The sequence below is a fragment of the Bos grunniens genome, chromosome 9, assembly GCF_055505025.1.
Source record: "Bos grunniens cultivar Pamir isolate PY7600 chromosome 9, Bosgru_T2T1.0, whole genome shotgun sequence".
NCBI classification, from domain to species: domain Eukaryota; kingdom Metazoa; phylum Chordata; class Mammalia; order Artiodactyla; family Bovidae; genus Bos; species Bos grunniens.
This window is the reverse complement of record NC_141173.1, coordinates 71,172,299-71,185,110: the sequence shown is the minus strand read 5'-3', so window position 1 is coordinate 71,185,110 and position 12,812 is coordinate 71,172,299. Positions and strand designations below refer to the sequence as shown.

General features: G+C 38.8%; 1 protein-coding gene across 3 annotated transcripts in view; it reads right to left on the bottom strand.

Annotated features, from left to right (window-relative positions):
• LOC147366112 (uncharacterized) overlaps positions 1-12,812 on the bottom strand; it is a 271,655-nt gene that overhangs the window by 20,405 nt on the left and 238,438 nt on the right. The gene's annotated exons all lie outside the window — the stretch shown is intronic.

The window sequence follows — 12,812 nt, the reverse complement described above, 5'->3', positions numbered from 1 at the left end:
GTGTGTCACTGTTTCCATTGTATCCCCATCTATTTGCCATGAAGTGATGGAATTGGATGCCATGATCTTAGTTTTTTGAATATTGAAAGCCAGCTTTTTCACTCTCCTCTTTCACTTTCATCAAGAGGCTCTTCATTTTCTGTCATAAAAAGTGGTACAATCTGTATATCTGAGGTTATTGATATTTCTCCTGGCAGTCTTGATTCCAGCTTGTGCTTCATCCAGCCCAGTATTTTGCATGATGTACTCTGCATATAAGTTAAGTAAGCAGCATGACAATATACAGCCTTGGTATAATCCTTTCCGAATTTTGAACTAGTCCATTGTTCCATGTCTGATTCTAACTGTTGCTTCTTTTTTTTTTAATTTATTTTAATTGGAGGCTAATTACTTTACAATATTGTATTGGTTTTGCATACAGGTCTCACAGGAGGCAGGTAACGTGGTCTGTTACACCCATCTCTTGGAGAATTTTCCACAGTTTTTTGTTATCCACACAATCAAAGGGTTTAGCATAGTCAAAGAAGCAGAAGTAGATGTTTTTCTGGAATTCTCTTGCTTTTCCAAATGATATTGGCAATTTTTTTTAGTATGTTAAAAAATGTGTCCACAGCCAAGTCATTATATGGTTGTCATTTATAAACCTTGCTTTACATTAATATTTTTATCTAATGTAATTCATGTGGATATTACTTCTTTTTCTGGATAGTTTTTAAAATTTAGCATATTCAAAATATTGACTTGAAATATAAAGTACACAAGTGTACCAACACTTTGTATCACATTGTTGTTGCTGCTCAGTTACTCAGTCGTGTCTGACTCTTTGTCACTCTGTGAACTGCAGCATGCCTGGCTTCTCTGTCCTTCACTACTTCCTGGAGTTTGCTCAGATTCATGTCCATTGTGTCAGTGATGCTATCTAGCCATCTCATCCTCTGCTGCTGTCTTTTCATTTTGTCTTCAAATCTTTCCCAGCATCAGGGGCTTTTCCAGTGAGCCTGCTCTTTGCATCAGGTAGCCAAAGTATTGCCGTTTCAGCTTCAGCATCAGTCCTTCCAATGAAATTTCAGGGTTGATTTCCATTAGGATTAGCTTGTTGGATCTCCTTGCAGTCCAAGGGACTTTCAAGAGTCTTCTCTAGCACCACAATTTGAAAGCATCAGTTCTTTGGCATGCAGTCTTCTTTATGGTCCAACTCTCACATCCGTACATGACAATTGGAAAAATCAGAGATTTGACTAAAAGGGTTTCCTCTAGTGGATGGAAAATAATCTTAAATTTAACATTTTAGCTCCAGATTTTATATTTAGTTGGCAGTCTGTATAAATAGTTTAAGAAATGTAGCTTAAGCTGTATAGAATAAACAATAAGAAATTCAAGGAAAAATGTTTGCAAAAAGATATTTAGTGCATCAATCTTCGTAAAATAATACATAATATAAAATTGTTTACAATATAAAATTTAAGCACTTGAATGTGCATGAGTATAAAAATGCATATCCGTTTACAATATGATTCACAAAGATCTAAAATATAGATAACTGCTTGTGTGACAGTGACTTAACAAAATCAGTATACAAAATTGCACGTGTAATATTTTTATGTTACTATAATGTGGATTGATAAAGTACACAAGATTAATTGATAAGTTGTTATTTGTTTTGATATTTTGTTTTCTAAAATAGAAATGTAAAACTTTTATAAGCAGAAAAATTAACCGTTTTGAGAAATATATTCTTGGATTGTTCTATTTTGAGGGACATGTATTTAGATTGTTTGTAATAAGTAAACTTTTATATGATATTCACACCTTGAAATAAATATTTCATCTTAAGTGTCAGACATATTTACCTAGCGATCCAGTTCTATTTTGTGATGTTACTTTTCTTCTAAATTTTCCACTAATTTTTCTTTTCCGGAGAGTTAAAACTTTTATATGTAATATAGGGAGTACACGTTAAATTCAAAGAGAAAAAAAGTATCAGTTCCATTCGATTGAAGATTCGTTGTAGTTAATTTAAATCATCTTTCTCTGCCCTTTCTCTAGATCTTTTCAGCTGGAGCTCCTTACTTGGTCTGTGCCTTAGAAGATGGTATGCACTGTACCAGCACTGGGTGCATTTTATTATTTGTTAGAATTTTTCCTAGTGCTAGGTAATTTTAGGCAGCATGTCACTGCCAGTTAGAAAGAGGCAGGAAAAAAAAGCAAAAATAATGTACTCTAAAAAGGATATTGCTTGCAAAGTTGCACATAACTGTTATTTTAAGCCAGTAAGAGCTGGGTTTGGTGGTGTCAGCCACATATACCCTGGAGTGTGTCATTGAAGAGAACCAGGTATTACAGGAGCCACAAGCAGACTGTACAATTAGGGTTAGGTGAAAGGATTGGGTAATCCTGCAATAGTCACTGTTACATAACATGCCAGTTGCTGCCCAGGGATATGAGTGGTAACTGAATATTATAGCGGGAACTGTTAGCTTAACTGCAGCCAAGGGTCACTTGCTGTTTCCATTACAAACTTTGTTTTGTAGTTGGTTTATAACCCAGACAGTTTAATTCACATCAGGCTAAAGCCTGGCATTCAAATTAGAAGCCTAGAGGCACTTCTTTTTCTTTTTTTCCCCAAAACAGAATTTTGAGCTGCAAAAGACCAGAGAGATCTAGTACAACTTCTGTTTTACAGATTAGAAGATGGAGGCACACAGAGAGAGTAAGATGTACACAATGTCATTCAATGGGACCAGGATGTATACCTAGACTAGACCTAGAACACAGGTTTTTCTGTCTTTTCAATTAAAACAAACCAAACCAAAGCCAAACCCAAGCAAAATAAACCTCTACTAAACTATATTCATTTAATTTCTTTTTATTGTAGAGAAGTCAGCAGAAACAGATGTTGACTCTGTTTCATTCACCAGGGATCCCCTTGGACTTGCTGAAGTGACTTGCTTGGGAAAATATAGATTGTTACATGGTAGAAGAGGACAGACAGCAGATCTGTTTTGTGACTATTTTGCATTTTGGTATCACTTTTTACTCCAGTCTTACCAATTCAACTGATTTATTCAATATCCAGAAAGAAATGACTGCTAAACCACTGATAAATGGGGCACTGGTTTACTACATTCTCATGGTTATGAAATGAATCATAAATTGAATTGGAAAAGAAGAAAGCTATGAAGCCAGGATCATGTTCCTATAAAACCACAAGTGGCTGAGTTCAATCGATCAATCATTTTATCTCCATAATATTAAGAAAATTGCTGTGATAGATTGTTTTTCTTTGATAAATTTCAACAATTATTTTGTCAATATTAAAGTCAGAATTTTTGATGGAAATGGAATAAATGACATTTTTTGCAATTATGTATTACATCCAGTTGGCTGGAGCTAGAAATTATACATATGTTTTGACTTCATGTAGAGCTGGCTTTCCTGAAATCCAAGAGAGCATCCTATATCATCCATTATACCATGGCTAAGAAATTAAAAGTGACCTGCTCTGTCAGATGTAGAATATCAGTCTATTTTGGCAGTGGAAAAAGTGAAAGTGAAAGTGTTAGTCACTCAGTCATGTCCAACTCTTTGTGAACCCATGGACTATACAGCCTGCCAGCCTTCTCTGTCTATGGAGTTCTCCAGGCAAGAATACTGGAGTGGGTTGCCATTCCCTTCTCCAGGGAATCTTCCTGACCCAGGGATTGAAACTGGGACTCTGCATTGCAGGTAGGTTCTTTCCTGTCTGAGCTACCAGAGAAGCCCTGGCAATGGAGTAGGACTTTTTAAAAGTTCATGCCATAAAATCAACATTCAAATGTCAAAATCTAGTTCTATACCCACTATGACTTAGTACTCTCTCTCTCTCTGCTAAGTCACTTCAGTCGTGTCCGACTCCGTGCGACCCCATAGATGGCAGCCCACCAGGCTCCCCCATCCCTGGGATTCTCAAGGCAAGAACACTGGAGTGGGTTGCCATTTCCTTCTCCAGTGCATGAAAGTGAAAAGCGAAAGTGAAGTCGCTCAGTCATGTCTGACTCTTAGCGACCCCATGGACTGCAGCCTACCAGGCTCCTCCATCCATGGGATTTTCCAGGCAAGAGTACTGGAGTGGGGTGCCATTGCCTTGTCCATCCCTCTCTCTACCTTCACCTATTTTAACACCCAAGACTTCTGGAACTTGTTTTTGAATGTGTCCTTTTCCTCTAGTAAACAGTTCTTTGAGAACAGGGGTAATTCCTTGCTTTTTCTATTTTATTTTATTTTATTTTATTTTTTTTCTTTTTTGGTCATGCCTTGCAGCATGTGGAATCTTAGTTCCTCCACCAGGGGTTGAACCTATGCCCCCTGCATTGTGGATGGCCAGGGAAGGCCCACTTCTCCTATTTCTATTCCTTCTTCCATATACCATAACCTGCCTTCAGCCATTGTGTTTTTCACTGGGCATATACATAGTCAAAATTTCTATTATTTATGATGTTATTTACCTGGAGATATACTTGGGCAGAGTATAGGAATATTGTATTAACAATTGTCATTTCCTGTAGAAGAATATGATGATAAATTGAATGAAACCTAATTTAAAGAAGAGAAAGAGAAAAATGCTGAGGAACCCCTGACCTTTGTTTACAAGAGGTCAGAAATGAGTTGGAAGATAGGAATTAGAATTTCCAGAGTGGAATTTGATAAACTTAACCCAACCAATAAACTTTCTCTCAACATTTTTCAGTAATTTTGTGTTCATTTTCACTTTAATTTCCCAACACAGGATGTCACATCATGAATATATTTTGTTTATACTTTCTGTTAGTGGTTGTTATTCTTTAAGTTTATGACATCAACAGCTTGGAGTTCCTATAAACTAAGAAACCATACTGAGGAAGTGGTTGGTAATTGGCAAAAGGAAAGCATAATATGGAGAGAATTAGTTGAAGGCTGTTGTAATCATCTGGCACAATTAGAAGATTCATGTGTTTTGTGTTTCTTGTCCAATGTATTATAACATTATTGGAGATGACTTCATAGGTCAGTGTCACTAAGAAACCTCATATTTTTATTTAGCATGAAGAGATCCAAACTTGCCAGAAAGTCAATATTTATCAGAGTCACTTTATTTAATATTTTTATTTTCTCCATAACCTAATCCTCATTTCTGGAGCTGACAACTTTAGTTGGTGGTTTTAGGTATTCTCATTTTGTCGGAAATGGTGTGTGCCATCAACCTAAGTTCTTGTTTCTAAGAGTGAGAGTAGGCTAAAGGTTCTTTTTTACTGAATAGCATGTCTCTGTGGTTGAAAAGCATGAGTATTAGTGGACTTCTTGGTATTCCTGTTAGGTTTCAGTGGTGTTTGGGGTCTTATTTTGGAAGACTGGGGCCATCAAGTTGACCATTTATATATTGGAGGAAGCACAAGTCTTTATGAAAAATCCTTGTGTAGATACTCAGATTGCATAATGATAAAAACCAAAGTGGATTACAGGGAGCTTGACATGCAAATGAAATTCTCTGTGCTCTTTGGTTTCCAAGTCACCAAAAAGGAGACTTGGTTTGGAATGAAATTAAAACTATGCAGAATCTTTGTAAATCTGAACCCTTGAAGAAGTTGAAAAACCGACCATCTTCCCAATGACCTAAGCACTGCCTTTCTGTAATCACAGAGATATCAGAATATGCCTGAAACTCCATGCTACCCACATTTTCAGCCTGTATAAAACTGCATCCTGTGATTTCTAGGAACCTATGTGATTCCCATGATGGGAAATAATTCTATAAGAAACTGTTTTCTGAAAGTAAAAGTGATTTAGCCATATTACACACTTAACTGTTTAACCAGATACACACATGGATACCCTCATATATATATATATATATATATATATATATATATTTATATATAGTGAATATATTTGTCCTTATTTTCTGTCCACATGCTTAAAATTCTTCCATTGTATACTGCATTCCACTATCCATTACTAATGCTATTATATATATATATATATATATATATAAAATAGTTTAATACATCCATCATCTAATCTTTATTTCTCTCATTTTGCTTTTCATTCTGAGAAATTTTCCTTAATGTGACTAGATCTTCTACCAGGACTGTTCTTTCATTCAGTCTCTTTATGAATGATTTCATTTCCACAATCAAGTTTTCACTTGTAGAAGCAGAAATTTGAATTCCAAGAAAACTTCTGGTGATCTGGATTTTCTTTTTTCATAGAAGCATATTTTGGTTTTATTGATACCCTGGTCCCTGGAACCTGTTGAGGATGATTATTTTAAATTTCCCTTTTAGAAGGCTTCTTTCTTTTTCCTAGGGTATTGGTTTCTTTTTTTATTCTTGTTGGTTTTTTCCCAAAACTTGATGACCTGTAGTGGTTTGTTTATATATACGAATGGAACACAGAAGAGAGAAAGATGAGAAAATGGTATGTTGATTTCTCCATTGACTAGGTTTATTATTCATCCCAGAATCTACATTGTGGTATTTAATACCACAGTATGTGGGAGAGGAAAAACTGTGACTCATACTTAAGGGTGCAGTCTAAAATAAAGGTCACTTTGACCTCCTAAATCTGTGTACTTTGATTCAGCAATTCTACATCTAGAAATTTACAGTAAGGAATAATCAAAGTTGTACATACAAAGGGCTAATACAAGAATGTGCATCCCAGTCACAACAACACAAGAGTAAAAGAATATAATTCAATGTCAAAATTGATGTGCTGGATATATAAGCCATGATGATTCAGATAATGGGAAATAATATAGCCCTTAGATTATGTCTTAAAGCACTTCCTAAGGAAAAAAGAAAAATTCCACAATAGTATTAATAAAAAGAGAAAATATCTAATTGTTTAAAAAATATGATCTTATTTACAAAATAAAATGAGAAATGTGTGTGTGAGCATGTGTGTACTTGAAGAAAATACAGGAAAATATTAACCAAGCTTATCACTGATGGTGAGAACATTGTGGTTATTTTTGTGTTTTATTGTAATAATTTTGTTGCTTTTAGTTGTAATACACAGTGTATAAAATTTTTATATTTAATCTATATAAAATGTAAGTAATATATGTAAGTTCTGAAACATAATAATAAAATAAAAACAGTATATTCATATTCAGATATATGAACTAGAGTATTATCAATAGCTGTGGAACTGCCTATGTATACTTGTGTATTTCTCCAAATTTCATCTTTCTATCCCTAAAGGTAACCATTCTCCTGAATTTTGACTTTATCGTTAACTTTTTACAATTCCCAAAATATCTCTAACAGGTGTATAATTTAATTTTTCTTGCTTTTGAATCTTACAAAATTGAATATTATATGACTCAATTCATATCATGAAACCCCAAGTGTATTTTATCACTTTTCTTCTATATGTGTTTCAAAGCTTCATTGTTTCCATTCCTATATCCTAGTCCGCTGTGTCACTACATATTCCTATTTATTTATAATATCTTCTGTCATTGTCACTTAAGATTCAGGTATTTTTTGTTAAATGAGTAATGCTGTTAGAAGATTACTGTGACTGTCTCAAGATAAGGACATTTATGAAAAGATTTCTCTAAATGATAACTTGTAGAATAGCTGGGGCTATTGACATTTTATGATAGGAAGTCTTTGATGGCTCCCATGTCACACTCGTGTAGAAATATGAGAGGTCAAGGAGTATGAGATAAGTGTAGTAAACTAGGAAAATAGTACAGCTGGTTCAAATTCTTGGTGTCTCTTTGTCTTTGGAGATAAGGATGTTTATTTCCTCTGGGTAGGGAAAGCACTTCCCACATGAGGGTTTTATGACCTCACAGGAGGGAAAAGCAAAGAAAAAGTCAGAGGGACCTTGCAGCTTTGGGCATTTTCTCAAGGTGTTGTTTTTGTTCAGTTGCTAAGTTGGGTCTGACTCTCTGTGACCCCATGGACTGCAGCACACCAGACCTCCCCTTCCCTCTCTGTCTCCCAAAGCTTGCCCAAGTTCATATCCAATGAATCATGATGCTATCCACCGGTCTCATCTTCTGTCACCCTCTTCTCTGTTTGCCTCAATCTTCCCAGCAGACAGCTCAGTTGGTAAAGAATCTACCTGCAATGCAGGAGACCCTGTTTCAGTTCCTGGGTCAGGAAGATCCACTGGAGAAGGGATAGGCTACCCACTCCAGTATTCTTGGGCTTCCCTTGTGGTTCAGCTGGTAAAGAATCCGCCTGCAATATGGGAGACCTGGGTTCCCTCCCTGGGTTGGGAAGATCCCCTGGAGAAGGGAACGGCTACTCACTCCAGTATTCTGGCCTGGAGAATTCCATGGACTGTATAGTCCATGGGGTCACAAAGAGTCGGACATGACTGAGCGACTCTCACTCACTTTCCCAGCATTAGGGTCTTTTCCCATGAGTCAGCTGTTTGCAACAGATGGCCAAAGTATTTGTCAAGATCCCTCAGCTTCGAGGGATGGTGGAGGAGCCCAATGGAGTATCTTCTCTGTAGAGTAAGGGAATTAGAGAAGGTGAGGTTCGGAGAAAGAACCAGACCGGCACTTTACAAGAACAGATCACCTTTAAAGAGGCGAGACGGGGCAGCAGTCAGATTAGTGAGATGCTGCACTAACCCAAGAAAAGAGTAAGTATATATAGGCACATATGTGGAAATCCACTGTCTTAAGCGGGGGCCTGTTCTTCTCCAGGGTTGTTCGGATTAGTTATCTTTTAAACGTCTGGGGCAAGGAATTCTGGATATCGGCCAGAGGCTGGGACTGGCTGGGAGTTGGTTGTAATCAAACTTGATGTCCATTCCTTTCTTCAGGTGAGAGAGTTCTTTGTTTTGTATAGAATGGTGGGGAGGACCTGGAGGAGAGTTTTAATTCCAGGCTATTTTGAGCCATGTAACTTTCCTTCTCTTTCCTGTCCTCTGCCTGCATTAGATGAACCTTGTAAAGTGCGTGCTGGGTGCTGCCCAGAGGTACCTGATCATAGAGAGCTTCATCTCCCCTGAGGAGAAGAACAAGATTATGAACCGGCTTTTCCTAGACTGCCGAGAGGAGCAGTGGAAGTTCCAGCCCCTCCTTCCTAGTGGAGCCAGTAGCAGCCAAATGAAGCGGCCAACATCTGCGGTGGCCTACAAGAGGCCTATTAGCCAGTATGCTAGGGTTGCCATGGCAATGGGGGTCCCGCCCCAGGTAAGGGCTGAGGACATCTTGTTTCTGGCATCGGACGTGTCCCCGCCAGTGGTCTTTGAGATGGAATTCTCTCATGACCAAGAACAAGACCCCTGTGCACTACACATGGAGAGGCTCATGCGGTTGGACAGCCTTTGGGAAAGACCTTCCACATCTAAAGTCCGGAAGCCCAGATCTGGGTGCGAGAGTCCTCAGCGGCCTCCACCTCGCACTGCACACACCTCACTGGCCACCTCCACTGCTTTGCTCCCCACGACAGTGTTCGACCATGAGTGTCAGACAACCTTCTATTGGGCTGCCTGTGCCCCCAGACCCCAGGGACCGGCTGCCAACCCAGGCTCACCTCACTGAAGCTCGATGTGCTTGCATATGTGTGCATGTGTCGGGGGGGGACCCCCGGCAGGCATCCTCTGCTGGCTCTTAGCCTCCTTTATCTAATTAATGTTATTTATTCGTGGAGCTCAGATCCTGTGGGAAAGGAGCCCTTGCCTGAGCCTGCCATGCGTACTGTCCAGCCTCCTCCTCTTCTGACTTTAGACCCCCCTGCCCCAGTCAGACCTCACTCTCCTTCCGGTCAGTTGCCCGCAGAAGGGAAGACGCAGGTACCTATGGCTATTTTTTCTATCTGACTTGCCCTGCAATCTCTGTCTCCTCCTATGCCGCAGGTGAGCAGTTCCTGAGCACTTTCTGGGGCCTAGAGAAATACAAGGTGTGCGCTAAGGACAGGAGACATCCATCCTAATGATGGTGAGCCTGTGCTCCCCATGCAGGGAGCCCCGCTCTCAGCTTTCTGGGCCTCAAACAGCCTCTTTCCAATTCTCAGGCTCTTTATCAAGGACTCCAGTGACCTCATCTGCACAGCCCATGCTTTTCAGCTTTGGCAAGAACTGATATGTTCCCAAACTGCTTCCTGCCCACCCTCCCAACTCGTGGAAGGGAACTGTGAACCCACCAGTTGCTGCCTCTTTGGGACCTACAGGATATGGAATAGCAATGGAGACAGTGTGGACAGTCATCAGGGGACATCCATTTGGTTCTGTCCCCTCTGAGAAGTCACTTTGGCCGACAAGCAATCAGGCCAACTCTCCATCTTTGAGATGCTGTTCCTTCCCACTTTCATCATTCCTTGCAGCTGCCTGGATCCCCACTACTAGTGGGAGGATCAGTGTTCTTCTCCCCTGGCTAAACAAAGGTACCAGAATCTATTGCTTCTCCCCGTCATGGAGCACAGGAGATGGAGAGCCAGGCACAACCTGCCAACTCTGCCCAGTCCCCCTGTTTCTGAATCATATTTGTTGGGCCCTGTTTCGTTGACAAGACTGACCCGTCAGCATTGTGCAAATTGATCCCCGGGGAAATCCTCTCACTCCCCTTTGTGACGTCCCAAGATGTTTCCAGGTATCTCCAGTAAATTTCTACCAAAAAGAGAGATTCATTTTCATTGATTTACCTTTTAAGTGTGTATTTTGAAAGGGTGAAGAAGTAGTCATGAATGGAAACACATAGTTTGGGATTGCAAAATGACCTAATATGGAGTCTCCAGGTACTAGAATATGAGGAGTTTAGTCACTGGGGAAAGGCATGAACTGACAGGTCTGTCTGAAATTTGCTGTGTGGGAGGTGGCGATGGGGGGCAACTGGGTTGTTCTCTTTCCATCAAGAAATGAACCCTTTTTGCACACAGTTCAGTTTCTGCTCTGACAACCAAGCTATAGTTTGGTTTACGTCAATGATGCTGTCATTGTTGCTGTAAACTATGACACCAGGTGGTTGGGCCATTCATTTGCCACTGGCTCCTGTCCTTCAAGGAAACATTTTTCATCAGAGCCCAGAAGATGGTTTGAGACTCAGGATTCAGATCAGAGATTCAGCTGTGGCTAGGACAGGAGTGTTGTGTAGAAATTTCCCAGGTGGCCTGGGCACAGAGGGACCTCCAGGCCTGTGTTGAGCAGCCTCTCCCATTGACCTCTTTCTTGTTTGTGGATGAAGCCTCACGTGTTACCCTCATTCATCACTTGGACACATCGACTCTGCATTGTCTGCTCACTTGACCCTCACAGTCTTCTGGCACAATGTACCTAACTTCCCCCTCCCCCAGTCTGAGGGCTGGGCCCAAGTGTGGCCAGAGGAGGAGCTCCTGCCTACATTTTTGTGTATGTGTGTATGTGTGTGAATGTTTGTGTATGTGTGTTTACCTCCACAGGGAACACTTTACACTTGGTGTAAGATATGCTGGGAACAAGGCCACCGGGGTGGTTGGATATCAGTCTCTCTGTCTCTCTCTTTCTCTTCTTTTCTTTTTTGATGTATCCAACACTTGGTTGACAAAGTAAAGGCCTTGATTAGGACCAAATTTCCATATCTGTTGCTATGATCATTATTTAGGACAGCAGTTAATAATGCAGTGGCCCGTTCTTTTCACTCTATACAGATGATGATATGGGACATATGTAACATAAATATATATATAAAACATTACCCTCTGTCTTCTTGGCTTAGGATAAAATCTGTCTACCTGAAGTGCACCTGCAGCTCAGTGCTGCCAGCAGCCTGCAGGCCTGTTCAAATTAACACAGTTGATAATAAAGGAATGAGTATCATTACAAAAAAAAAAAAAAAAAGATTCCTCAACTTAAAATAGTCAGTATGCCAAGGTGCCACATTTCAGGTAGCCTTCCTGAACTCCATCATATTATTTTTAATCTTATTGTAAAACTAATATTATTATAAGGTTATTCTTTTATTGTTTTATTTTTTCTAGGAATTATTTTTTTTCAGGAATTGAAAAATTTTCCAGTATCTCAATTTAAAGGTTCATAGTATTCTAATATTTTTAATCTCTGCTCTATCTTTGGTTGTGTTCTATCTTCCATTATTACAACTATTTCTTTGCCTCTAATTCCTTTTTTTTCTTAAATAATTCACCATTGTTTTGTGTATTTCATACATAATTTTTTAAGACTTTCTTTTCTTTTACGCATCTTTGGTCTTCCTTTTATGCTGAAGAATATAATTTGGAAGTTAGTTTACTGAAATTCTGCTGATGGTGAAAACTTTCAGTTCTTATTTATGGAAATATGTCTTATTTTGCCCTTGTTACTGAGAAATTGGCTGGTTGCACAACTGGGAATTTTATCATTTCACTGTGATCTGGCTTCTGTTATTGCTGTTTGGACATTTACTATTTCTTCAATTTTGTTGTTGTTGTTGTTTTGGAGGAGATTTATTTGCTCAAGTTGCTGCTTTTATGAGTTTCTGTTCATCTCTGAAGTTCTAAAATTTTAGTGGAAGGAGCATAATTATAGATTCATTTTTTAAATATATCTCATTTGGTATACATTGTGCTTCCTCTGTAAATTCTTGTCTTTCATCATTTCTGGAAAAATTCTTCATCATGACCTTTTCAAAAGTTGACTCTGCTCCATAATCTCTATTCTTGTCTCTCTCTGATAAGACAAGGTTTAATTCTCTTAGTCTATCTTTTCTAACTCCAAACAATATTTAGTAATTTTCATTTTCTTTTGTTTTTGTGCTGCATTTTTAATTATTTTTCTATGACAAAACTTTACTTACTGACTTTTCATCTGTGATAACTCTAATCATCTCATAAATTTTTAATTTAAAGGTTATA